This window comes from Oenanthe melanoleuca, chromosome 2 (genome assembly GCF_029582105.1).
Source record: "Oenanthe melanoleuca isolate GR-GAL-2019-014 chromosome 2, OMel1.0, whole genome shotgun sequence".
In the NCBI taxonomy this organism is placed as follows: domain Eukaryota; kingdom Metazoa; phylum Chordata; class Aves; order Passeriformes; family Muscicapidae; genus Oenanthe; species Oenanthe melanoleuca.
The window spans coordinates 112,242,342-112,255,966 of NC_079335.1; the positions used below are offsets into that span (position 1 = coordinate 112,242,342).

At 37.0% G+C, this 13,625-nt stretch overlaps 1 protein-coding gene across 2 annotated transcripts in view; it reads left to right on the top strand.

Annotated features, from left to right (window-relative positions):
• Window positions 1-13,625, top strand: part of ZNF385D (zinc finger protein 385D) — a 405,970-nt gene that overhangs the window by 278,973 nt on the left and 113,372 nt on the right. The window lies entirely within an intron of this gene.

Here is a 13,625-nt window from a genome sequence, read left to right on the forward strand (position 1 = left end):
CCCATTCCTCCCTGTCCTGTCACTACATGTTTTTGTAAATAGTCTTGTCTGATCTTTCCTGTAAGTAGGAAAGCCTGGAAGGCCACGATGAGGTCACCCTGAAGCCTTTTCTTTTCCAGATTGAATAATCATAATTCTCTCAGCCTTTCCTCTGAGGAGAGATGCTCCATCCCTCTGATCAACTCCTCTGGACTTGTTCCAAGAGTTCCTTCTTGTGCTGGGAGCCCAGAGCTGGATGCAGTGCTCCAGGTTGGGTTTCAGCAGAGGGGAGCAGAGGGGTGGAATCCCTTCCCTCATCCTGCTGGCCACGCTGCTTTGGATGCAGCCCAGGACAGGACTGGCTCTCAGGGCTGTGAGCACACCCTGCTGGGCCATGTCCAGCTTCTTGTCCCCCATCCTCCACACGTCCTGTCAACACTGCTGCTCTCCATTTGTCCATCCCCAGCCCGTGCTCATACCAGGGCTTTCCCTGCCCCAGCTGCAGCACTTTGTTCTTGCTCCTGTTAAACCTCGTGAGGCTCCCATGGGAGCCTGAACTTCTCCAGCCTGTCTAGGTCCCTCTGGATGGCATCCTGTCCTCCAGGTGTGTCAGCAGTGCCACTGAGCTTGGTGTCATCTGCCAGCTCGCTGAGGGTGCCCTCAATCCCTCTGTCAATGTCGTTAATGAGGATCTTGAAGATATTAAGTTGTGTTACATTATATCAAGATATTATTAAACATATTATATTGCAGATGCCCCATCACTGAAAGTGTTCAAGGTCAGGTTTGGTGGGACTTTGAACAACCTGATCTGGTGAGTGATGTCCTTGCTGAGGGCAGGAGATTGGGCCTGATGATCTTTACAGGTTCCTTTCAACATAACCCATTCTGTCTCTGATTTTCCACAACTTATTTGAACAGTTTTAGGATTATGTTCCAATTAGGGAATCAGCAGTTTCCTATGCTTGTGATGAGCTGCTGTCACCTCCCATTAGATAGGATACAGTAACCTTGAGACCTTCAAGGAGTTTGTAGAGTACAAATGGGTAGATAGCATAAAATATAAATTTATAAGTTTTATTTTTATTTAAGTTAAATTTGTATCAAGGGTGCTCTGACCTTCCATGATTGCTTTCTGAAGAAATTCAGGTTTCTAGGGTGTGGGCTCTCCTGGGAAGCAAATCTTAAGGTTATCTTAAGATAGCTGTGTTTTTGTAATTTCACCTTGCTGAGCATTATGATACCTATCCTTGAAATCATCTCTGTAAGTGCAATGTGGATGCAAACAAAATACCCATTTCTGGGTTGCTGTCCAGTTTTTGGAATGTAATGTGTGTCTTTGATTAATCTGCTTTGATTTATCTGGAAGATTTATGTTCTGCAAATATGTGTGACATAGCATTGCCTGTGTTTGACTTTCTGCACCTACCATCTCTCTTTGCTCAGTTCCATGGCCTCATTCAAGGTCCTTGTGGATACCTCAGTGCTGGTGGTCATTTGGCCACCAGCAGATTGCACATGCTTTTAGGTGCAGGTAAGATGTTTCTCTTTGTGGAAGCTGAGCTGGTAGTACATGCACTTTCATCCTCTGTTTGACAGCTCATAGTTTTTCAGGATTTTTCTCACAGTGTATCACTCTCCTGTGACTCAGCACCTTGTCTCTGAGGAAGAGGTGTTTGTGCTGCTCCTTCTTGTCACACGAGAATGGGTGAACTTCTAACTTCTCTTCACCAATTCCCGTGTCCATTAGACAAGTCTCAGCATTTGTACAAGCTCATAACTCTGCTATTATGTAAATGGCCACACAGCAGGCCATGTAGCATAAACTTGAAGATGTTTTCATAAGCAGTGTTGCACGCTGGAAGCGATCTCTGGGAAAAGGACTACACAAACCTAAAATTGACATACAACTGTTTTCAGTGTATTTTAAAAATTTACTGAAGTAGTTTCTTGCTCCTAAAGCAGTCAATAGGATCTAAATACCTCACAGTTGTTTAACTGGTGGTTAGTAAGACTTTCTAAATCATCTTGTCCTGCCTTACACATTTGCTGGGGGGCACTGCACTGTGAGCCAGCTTGCTGTTGGGGAGTCATGGTACCCAAGGCAAAGGCAACAGCCCAGCCTTTTATGGGGGCTGAGGGTCCCTCAGGCTTTTCCTCTGAATGCAAAACATTTTCACAAAGGAAATTAAATTAAGAGCACTTAAGATTTGTCAAGATGAGTAAAATTACTTAAAACTAAATTTTATAAAGCATTTTGTAAAATGTTTTAAATAATGTTTTAATCAGTTTATGTTTACATCCATTGCCTTAATAGCACTCAGATGAAAAAGATCAATGATTATTTTATTCTGTAAAGACTATAAAAATTTAATGGCTCGCATAATAAGTATAACTCATAAAATCTACAGTTTAAATATAGATGGTTATTAACCTGTTTTTAAAAAGCTGCAATTAAAATGAAAAGGAATTACTTAAAGCAATGATTTTATTACTGTAGTTTGAGGACGAAAAAAGTGATAAAATTCTAAAATCACTGTTGTTTCTACTAAGGAGACAGGCATTTGGAAGGACTTAAAGTAAGGCATGATTTTTTTCTAAACTTAGGTACACTTGTATTTCTAACATAGATTCATAACTATTTTCTTTTTTTTTTTTTTTTTTTTTTTTTTAAACAACCTGCAATTTGTTCTTAGGAATTTCAAAGATATCTTGAAAAAAGTATGAGTTTACATGACAGGTAATTTTGCACAGAGTCAATGCATTCCTAAGCACAGTTACTTCATTAATTGCTTATTCATAGCATGCAGTAATAGTGCTTTTACTATTTAAGGCACAAGAATATGCCTTAAAATACATGCATGCTTTTATCCTTTTTGATAATGAAAAATTTGGGACTCCTCTGCTCTTTTTAACCACAGTAGTTTGGGCTGGTGAATAGCACATTCTGAGGAACTCATTTATCTGGAGTCTTTGTATGTTGCACTCTCTGATAAAACATTTCTCTAATGTCCATGTCCTGTCTAATTTATTTTATCCTAATATTTTTTGATAAGGGAAGAAAATCCCCAAGGTTTCATGTGTTGGACTTGTACAGTAAAATTGGATATAGAATTCCAGATTCTCATGCAACTGCTGTTATTCCTGGCATCTTTCCTTTTGGCTTTAGTGAATGCTTAAAGAAATCCTGTGTTAATATTCATATAGATTAAATTAGTAATCAAAGCAATTCATTAAAGAATAGTACAAAACCTTGTATTTCCCAGGAAATCAGTGTTTCTCTTTTAAATTAATTGGTTTATATAAAACAGATGAGTATCAAATTCTTACTATTTCAGAGAATACAAATTGGAGTTTTTTTAGCAAATGTTATTTTTTGACCAGAATTAAACGTTCACTGATTTCACAAGTCAAAAGTTTTAGATGGCACATCACACTTATACATTTTTATAAGAAAGTATAAGAAAACAATAAGAAAACAGATTATGTAGCTTCCTTACACAATAAAAACAATTATGTTTAGAAGTAAATGTAAAAACTGTCTTAATGACTCACAACAGAAGACTATAGAGTCTACAAGTGAAGGAAAATGGCAGATAAAAGAATAAATTTATATAGGAAAGAGTAGTTCTTAATTGCAGTTAGAGATGATGTAAAGCCTGCTGCAAAGCTGTCCAGGAGAACTTTCTTTCAGTAATTTTCTACTGTGAAATTGCCAGGATGTTTGAATGTCAGAGAGACCAATTCTAGTGAATGGAGACTGCAGAAAGAGTTCCTGATGTTGAACATAATAGACCTGTGAAAGGAATGCTTAAAGAAAACTTAGGGGAGTAGTGTTTATTTACTTCTGGAACATTTGTCAAGAAAATAGAAAAGGTGTAAATCTGCAGCCTGTAATTCTTTTATTCAGGTCCAGCTTTCATTAAGCTTATCTGTAGCCCACCATGTCCATGCTTTGTTAAAAATTAAAATGCCAGGACCAAGCCAAGCATTATCTGTGCATTATCTGTCCCTCCTCTGACAAGTTGCAGAAGACCAGAAGAGCTGAGAACACAAGTAGCAGTGCTTGCCAGACTGTTCCTTCAGTGAGCTATATTTTAGGAAGTTCTTGAGCCAATTGTGTTGTCTTGGCATATGCTAGCCCCCCATGAGGTAGCATACTTAACTGGATGGAATCAGCAGGAGAGTTTGTTTATTTTAACTACTAATGTGGTAATTTGAGTTTTCTCATTCCCTTCCCCAGACAGAGCCTAATATAACCAAGCAGAGATACACAGGAAACTTTCCTTGGGTAATCTAAGTAGTAAGAAGAGATGAGAACATATGAACTTTGACTTTGAACTATAAACAGTAGAAGCCTAAGTACTATTTTTAAGGTGCTATGCTCGTGGGAGCTGGAAGTGGATGAAGGAAAAAAATGTACATTTCCTTACTCATATTTTGTGTTTGTAATGGACTGATTTGCTAATGGATCCAACCCATTACATTATTGGTGTTGCTAGGACTCAGATGACCAAGATAAATCACAGGGATGATGCCTGAGTTAATTATAGCAGTGCCCTCCCAAATGGCACTATCAGCTCTGGGAAGCAGCAAAAGCTATTGTTGGTGTTGGGCAGTAACATGAGAGAGTGTGCCTGGGAGAGGAGGGAGAGGACACTGCCATTTCCAAAGGATTGGAAAAGACTGGCTCTCTGGCGTTTGGCAAGGAAGGGAGGTGTGAAGACAAGCAGAAGGTGTTCAAGAAAAGAGAAATATCTCAGAACAGGTATTTGAAAGATGCATTTGCTTAGCACACACCCACACCCATAAAAGTAATGGTGGAAACCCTATGAAGCGAGTTAAGAGACCCTGTTTCCTCTTAAAGACTCCTTCTGTCCTTGTTCGTGCCAGGAACAGGTCCTTTCTTTTTGCTTACAAGTTTTCCTAGGAATTTATTATCTCCTGAAAATTTTTGAGGCAAGTTTCTTATCTCTAAACCTCTATTTTTGTTTTTAGGGAAGCTATTTGAAATCTAATTAAGTTTTTCTTTAAATTTGAAAGAAAAGAGAGAAATTACCTTGGTACTTACTGAAAATATGTCTCAAACTGAACTATAAACAAGCACATATTTAGAAAGAGTCCATGTGTCTGAAATCAGAGAGAATCTGTCTTTAAGAACAAACCCTTAGATACTCTAAAATGTCAGAGCAGCACAGCTGTTCGCTCTCTATTCTTCAGTAATGGTTCCCTTTTAAAGGGGGATTTTTCATAAACTTCTATGCATAGAGAGGATAGCATATGTTTTGGTTGTGAACTGCCTTAATTTTCCATTAAACAAAATAATAAATAGGTAAAGTCTACTTCAGCAAGTACTGTGTATCCAAGTCTCCTACTTAATGTCATAAAACCAATATCTCCTATTCTTTTCAAACTGAATGAGTTTCTAGAACCTGAAGAATGTCTGTTTTGTATTATACTGAATTGCAGAGAAACTATGGATCTGAAGATAAGTTTTTGTTTCCTTTCATTTGGTAGAACCCAAACATTCCCCATTCAGTTGACTGGGAAAAGTTTTATTTCATTCAGAATTATCTCCTTTAGCTATTTCTTCACAAACCACTGCAATATTTTTAAAAGTCCTATTTTTTTTTTTTTTTTTTTTTTTTTTTAAGAAGCTGCTGTGCTGATATGGCACATAAATTGATGCAGACCCTGAGGGTAAAGGGTTCTCTGTGAGATACTGAGTTTAGAGTCCCTTGAACAGCTCAGGTGAAAGCACAAAAAACAAAATTCTGTGGTTAATGGCATTTGTATTAATAGAAGCAAATAATTAACTTTTAATTTAAACAATCAAGGAATTGTGAGTTTTGGTAAAATTAAAACTTTCTTTTATTTTAGTTCAATGAGAAAAAGGCATAACATAACTCAGTATTCAAAAACAGAACATGCAATGTATAAAATGTGCTAGGATTCTCATCCTTACTTACTCATTTGGTGATTTGATTAGTATCTGCTTAATACAAGTGTGACTCCCAAAAAAACACTCCCAAAAAAACACTTCCAAATAAATTTTATTTATTTTTCTTAAAATATCATTTCTGCAGACTAAAACACAGCAAGAGAAAGGTTGTGAAGACCAACTTTGAGTTCAGCAGTTAAGTATCATTTGTGAAGTTCTTCAGTAAGACAGAAGATTAATCAGTAGAGCAAAAAATCCACTTAATACTGAAATAATATATTATTTAGCCTATAGCTTCTTTTAAATAAGAGGAGGATTAGCAATCATCTGCCTTGGTCTTTAGCTGTCATTGGCAACATTTAAGTCTTCAGCCTATGCAGGGTTTTAGATGATTATATAATCAGCAAATATTTTTTAGATGGCTACAGCTGGTGATAAGCCTACATTATTTCAGGCTTCTGAGCTATGCTAAGGACTTACTGTCTTGCTAGGCTTTTGTCATATAATAGTATAAAAAAAATCTTTGGTTTCCATTATTTCTTTCTGGTCATTCCAGGCATACAATGAGAAACACCAAGTCTTAGACAAAGTTTTGTTAAGGAAGAACAATCTGGCTGAAAGGGATTGGCTGTTTTATTGGATAAAAGTTGTCACTCTTACAGATAGAAGCAGTCAAGTGGTTTTTGAACTTGAAGAAATTCTGTGGGTAACAGGAGCTTGTGAGAACTTACTGTGGGCTTGAGAATTAATTTAAATGTTGTTTGTAGCCAGCTCCAACTCCTGATGATAAGATAGCCACACGTTGTTTTTTTTTCCTTCTTGTCATGTTTTCTGAGCCTGAAGTGCTCTTTGATGCATTTCTTCCTCAAACCAGCTGTACTGAAACACACAGAACAAAAGAAAATCTGTTCAATTTAGTCTAACAAGTTTCAACCCAAAGGTTCAAGCTGACACTATAGTCTTTTAAAACACGTCCTTAGGCTTTGTTTTATTTAATCTCATTTATCAGTCATTAATTTTGCACAAAAGATGTCAACTCTGAGTAACTTAAATTTGGCTTTACCATACATCTTTTATCTTACAATGTAATTACTACTAGTCCCTGTTTTATAGATTACTGAGAAGGTCTGTGACTATGGGTCATTTGCTTAATTCTCACTTGATTCCCTCATCTGAAGCAAGTCCAGAAAGTGTCTGCACTCTTTGGTGTGAACAACCTAAGCAGGCTGGCAGAGATCAGTAACTTCAGCAAAATGCTTCTCGACTGGTTCTGCAGATTGTTCATCCCCATTAACTGATGACAATTCCTAGGGCCTGGTTAAGCTTTTTCTTACTGTAGGAAAGTAATTTCTCCCTTTTTGTGCCCTGATTTACTTCCCATTTCTCTAACAAGGAGTGATAGTGCATTCATGCCCCTAAGGCTCTGTTTTCATGCTCTGGTTGTGTTTTGAAAACAAGGCAAATATTCACAGAAGGCTTGGAAAACAAAATGTGCCTGAAGAGTCTGAAAAGTGATAGAGGTTTACAGATATCCACCATATAAAGGTTTTTATGCTTCTATCCTATGTAGATATGAGTCACTACTCCCTTACCTTTTCCCTCTAAATGCTACAAAATATTTATCAGTATTGGGCAGTCAGGGTTTGACAATGATGGCTGCTGGATACTATCACGTAATTTTGGTTTCCACATGAACACCTGTCATGGCTATGCTTAAGGTGAAATTATTGCCTTAATGCCTAAAGACATTTTTTTCATGGCTCTATCCAGATTAAAGAAAAAAAAAAAATTAGAGGTAGATCCTGTTTTTGTTGTTTAGTCTGTTACACAGCCTCACACATCCATTTCTGGATAAACAAGTGAAAACAATGCATGAAAGTAAGCATTTTTAAATTTTCAAGAAGTTTGTGTGGAATTTATTTACTAAAGAAATATACAGGACTTTTTAATGATATTGAATAGTTCTACGTCCCTACAGTTTTTGCCTCTATTACAATGTTTTTCCTGGAAGTATATGACTCTAACTACTGATATTTTCTTGACTTGGTTTTCATATCTCACTTCTATTGCAGTCAGTGCCTGCTGGCTCTGTCTTAGACAAATGGTTAAATGAATTATTTTGAATATATTCAAATTTGGCCTTCTAATCAATGTTAAGGAACTGAATTAAACAAAGAAGCAAATTAGTATATTTGATTTACGAAGACAAATGGCTTCATCCAATTGTGTATTAGACCTCAAATGCATATTCATGTAATGATTTTAAAAGAGAGGTGGTAGAGGTCAATAAACTTAATGGTAGAAAGAACAAGCAATTAGACTGCCATAGGCTTTTGTCTGGCATTTACTTGGAAAAAATAGAGATATAATTTTGGTTCAGAGTAAAAAAATAATGTTGAAATAAATTACCAATATTTTCTTTGCTTTCAGCTAGAAATTTACTGTTATTAAATAAAATTATTTGCCAAAATGATAATTCCACTTTAAAGATCAGTACTGCAAATTAGTATATTGAACTACGTAAGTAAGATTTGAGATATTTAATTTGAGACCATTCTAGTATAAAGACAAAAAAGTAGAGTGGTTTGGTTCTTTCATCTCTACATACTTGACAGTTCAAGTACATGCTTCTAAATCCCTAGCACAGGGGGATATAAACAAATCATTCTGTGACCTTTCAGAAATTTAAATTACAGTGAATGAGGCGTATCTGACCAAAATTGATGTCTAAGAGCAAAGTGCCCAATCTGAATCACCCATTCAGCTCTTTCCAGAGTAATGCAGAGGATGGGTAGCCACAGAAACCAACTAATCCCATCTGAGATGCTTACCAGGGACAGCGTTAATCTTTGCAGGAGACACTTATCTTCAATAAAGTCTACAGCAACTGTGCTGTCTTAAAATGCTAAACTTAAAGTAGCCACTTGACAGGGGAAATTCTGGCTATAACTCAGGAAGAATTTATTTCACAGTAAGTGTGGTCAAGCACCATACTGTTTTCCCTCTGTGGACTCTTCATCCCACAAGACACTCAAAACTTCAGTGGCCAAAACCCAGTGTGAGGGTCTGGACAATGCTGCTGGTTAGCATGGCTTTGAGAACAGAGGAGGTGGAACAGATGCCATCCAGAAATGTTTTCTCCAGCTAAACCCTCTTGTGCATTCTAAAGGCCTGAGAGCAAAGCAGAGGCTAAGACTATTGTGCTTAGAGGAGATAAGGAACCATGAAAGGGAGGTGATGAAGAAGCAGAGCCAGAGGGATTTTGTCCAGCCTGAAATGCTGCTGAATACTGTGGCTCAAGAAATGCAAGGTTGATAGGCAGAAGTAATATTTTGTGTTAGAACAACTAGCCTCAATTCTCCTTTTCCCCTCCTTCACCTCCTCATTCCTACCTCCACCCCCCTCTGCCCCCACCATCTCCTTCAATATTCAGCTCTGGATGGAACACAGGGATCAAAAAAAAAAGAGTAAAGGATGAGATTAGAATTAAGGAAGGTTTTTGAAAAATATACTGTGGTGTTTTAAGATGGATCTTTGTTTAAGACATGCTTTTCCTAGGTTTGTAACTAGTGCATTATTGCTATTTTACTTCAGAGAGCTAAATTCTGATTTCCAGTGCTCATACTCTTAGTTCATCTCTGGTTAAAATTTTATAAACAAATGTAGGAGGATGGAGGCCAGGAGTAAAAAAAGATATCAAGCATATGGGTTGAACTGCCTCCTGTCCAAAGGATGAATCTCAAGTGATGTTGTGAATCTTAGGACTGAGGTCTAGGAACACTGACTAGATTCTGTCCAAACTTGTATGTATGAGCGACTTAATTTAAAACCTGTTGGGGTCTCTGTATGGTGATAGTACAGGAGAAGCAATAAAGTAGGAATGAAAATTTGTGGTTTATATTAAACTGTGACATCATTCCCTGCTGGATATTTACAAATTGTTTTTTCATCAAGGAAAAACTGCTTCTTAGTAATTGAAATTACATTTCAGCATTAAATTAAGGAATAGTTATTTCCAAGGGTTTGGTGCCTTGAAAGAAAAATAAATTAATACTGCCTATATACAGCATTTTAGCATTCACACAGTTGCTTGAGCAGAATGTATACTGGTTGAATGCTTCAATTAGATTGTGAGATATTCAGTTTGGAAAATTCACACTGAGAGGGAGAAGCTCACAATTAGAGCTTAGGGTTTAGTCTGCATTCTGCTTGCCAAAACATCTGACACAAAATGATGTCTTCTTTTGACACTGTGTGAAATTGAATTTCTTTGATTAACCTATTTTCCTGCAGTTTGATAACATTACTATTAAAATTCTGGAGGTTTGTCTTTTATGTATTGGTATGGGTGTGCATTCCTGTTATTTTCCTTCGTAGCAAAACTGAGTTGTGTTGTCCTGACCCCTGATAGAATGTTCCCTTCTGATGCTGTTGCTGTTCATTGCAAAGGGCTGCTGAGTCTGTACCATGCCAACCCTACCAGTCCTCTCAGCACCCAGCAGTGGGTGGTTTAGACTAATGCACAGGGGTAGGGAGTAGAGGCCACTGCAGTGGGTGATGCAAATATCCTCCTCCTTTAGATATCCATCCACATGGGAAATTTAAATAAATTTAAATTTATCACGGTGTGAGTTTGGCATGGCCATATAAATTCAATGAATGAATTGTGTTCTCTCTGTAGACTTTCAGCCAAGAAATTTACTTGGTTTTTTTTGGCAGAAATAGCCAAGGTCTCCAGGAAAATCCATTCTTGTAATATATTTTTCTGCAAAGAGATGGGCATAAGCATCTGCATGTTGGTCTGCAAAATTTGTTGCTAGTTGTTCTAGTTTCTGAACTTCTCAGTCTTCAATGATTGTATACTTCAGCACCCTGTGTACCTCATTTTCTTTTTGATGGCTTAATTGAGGTGGAAAGACATTGGCATTTACTTCATGTCCCACAGGAGACATGTGTTTGAGCAGGAGACTGACCTGAATTCCTTTAGACTGTGTGGATCTGCTTACTGCAGGCACTTTTCTGCAGTGGGATTAAGTAGCTGCCATTTCCATTCAAACATGAGACTATGATGTGGACATCCCAAAAAGGGTCATTGTCAGTCCCTCAGATGTAACACCCATTATTTTAAGGTGATTTAAATCAATAGTCTCTGCTGCTCAGAGATACCAAATATTCCTACATAGCCTGGAAATGACCTAAAGGTATAAATACTGTCCTAGTTATTTTTAAGTAATAATGTTGGCTGTAACTAATTATATTCTGCTTCATGTATTTTTAATTTTAAAAGGTTAGCAGAGTCTGTTAACAAATAGTATATTTTTGAGCACCTGTGGCCAGGGTATGGTATTATGTTATTATTTAACTGTACATATTTTTACTATGTAGTGGTTAAAATGTTGCAGGTTTGTGTCTGTGTCCCTTATAACTTCCTAGTATTGCTGCAGCCTCAAATAGAAGTCATCCATATTTCTGGTACAAAGATTTGTTAAATTCTGTTAATGGCTGTGCTAAGTAAAGACAATTAAATGAAAGCAATTAAATAGTTAACCAAATCATTTTTTTCCTGAAAAAATAGTGAATTGACAGCAAACAAATTCTCTAGGAACTAGTTCACATTTCTCAATCCAGAATATTACTGGAGTCTAGGTTTAGGGTGTCATAAGTTAGCCACATTCTAGCTGGGTCCCAAATTAAACTATTTTGATAGAACACATTACAAGAAAATTCTTTCATTGAGAAATAGTTAGTATAGAAATTATGATATAGGCATTTTAAGTGTATCATTCTGAAGTGAGACTTTCAGCAAACTGTATTTTGCATTTGAATTACCATTATGCATTTGGTTTACCATGCTAGTCCTGAAGAAAGTAACATAAAAATCTGTGTGTTACATGAAATAACTAAATACATGCACTGTTCTTAGAAAACATAAGTTGGGACATAAAGCTATCTGACCAAAAAATTTTGATGACGTCTTCTTCTTAACTCAAATGTATTGTCCAGAAACTCATACGGAATGAATTTTGATCTAATATTAGTGTAGCTTGATTTACATTATATCCACTTTGCTTTCCTCTTAAAAGAGTGTCTCTTGGTCTGTACTGAAATAAATGCAGGCATTGCTGGATGATAGAACAGCATGGGAATTATGTAATCACTGAGTTTCTACCCCCTAATCCGGTCACCTAAGAAAGAAAGGAAGGAGCAATGCGCATCTCTTAAATTTTTCATTACGAGTAAACTAGACAAGGTGATTGTGATAAAAGCCTGTTTGGACAAGGAGTGCATTGCAAGAAATGGTATAGAGAAGAGTAGACAGACGAATGAAGGAACAGACAGTTCTAACCCTAAGGCAATTTTTCCTCTCCCTCCAAGAAGGCTAAAATAAAATCTTGAGAGTTTTCTGTCAATCTGTGCGTTTGTTACATTTGTGCATATGAAGTGATGTACCTCTGAGCTATGGGTTTCCTATATTCTTGTGTGGTACTTAAGAAGCTCTAGCATTATGCCTTACTCCCTCTGAGTCTCACAGCAGAATGCCCATTTTCCTTCTGGCTAACTTCATCAATATGTTTTCATATGGCACTCTTCAGTTCCTCATCTTCCAAATGAGTTCCTTGTCTGCTGGGTCTTCCTCCAGACTCCACTTCATCAGTACCAATGATGTGACAGTGCCACTGTCCTACTCTCTATGTAATTAAAACTCTGTGTCTAGCAGGAGCAAGCTCACAATGTGCAAAGCCCCCTGAATTCTGGTTGATTTTGGTATCACAGCTGACAAACAGGAGGAAGAGAGATATACCAGATATTTGAATTATTATAGATGATGAGTCAGAAGGGATAGGGAGAATTCCACATCTCTCAAAATGGAATTGTGTGTTTGTACTCAAACACCCTGGTATCTCTTCAGTCACATTTTTCCTGTAAATCTATGAGCTAAAGTGCTACCTGCTGATGAAGAATAGAAAGTCTTCCTTCAATGGTTATAAGAACAGATTGTCTCCCACAGTAACAAAAGTGGACTTCTGTCATTCAACAGTGTAAACACTGGATGGCAAAAAAGAGCAACTGTCAGCAGAAAATGTGACTAAAGCAGATTTAAGCACAGGATACAGTATGTTGGTGCCACTTCTTTCCAAGTAACCCTTCAGTAATATAGTAGCATTGGAAAATTGTTTGATCTGTTGTCACTTAAACATGGTTATGAACTCTTCCCAGATTATGCAAAATGCTTAAGAGAAAAAAAAAAGAAGAATAGGAAGACAAAAAAACACAACCAGAAATGAATCACAGATGCTTTGGAACAGGAAATTTTATATAAGGCTGTGGAGAAGCAATGTTATTTTACATGAATATCATATTTAAGATTACCTGCCTGGTATTATTCTGACTGCTTAATAATGAAATCAAATGAGGCTTCAGGGGAGGAACAGGTATTGAAGAAAACAGTGAAGGATATACACTTTATCTCTAGAAAGTATATTGAGGCCTCTGACAGAAAAAATGATGAGCTTGTCAACAGGAAATATTGATGTTCCCATTGCCATCTCAGTTAACAAGCTTGTCTTGTTACAGGCCAGCATCTAAGAGCAAAACAACATTTAAGAAATTAAAAAAACCTGCTTAGAGAGAAAACATAAGGGAACAGAGAACAAATACTTTGACACATTGTTGGGGAAAGTTGAGGAAAAATGTAGGAGGAAAA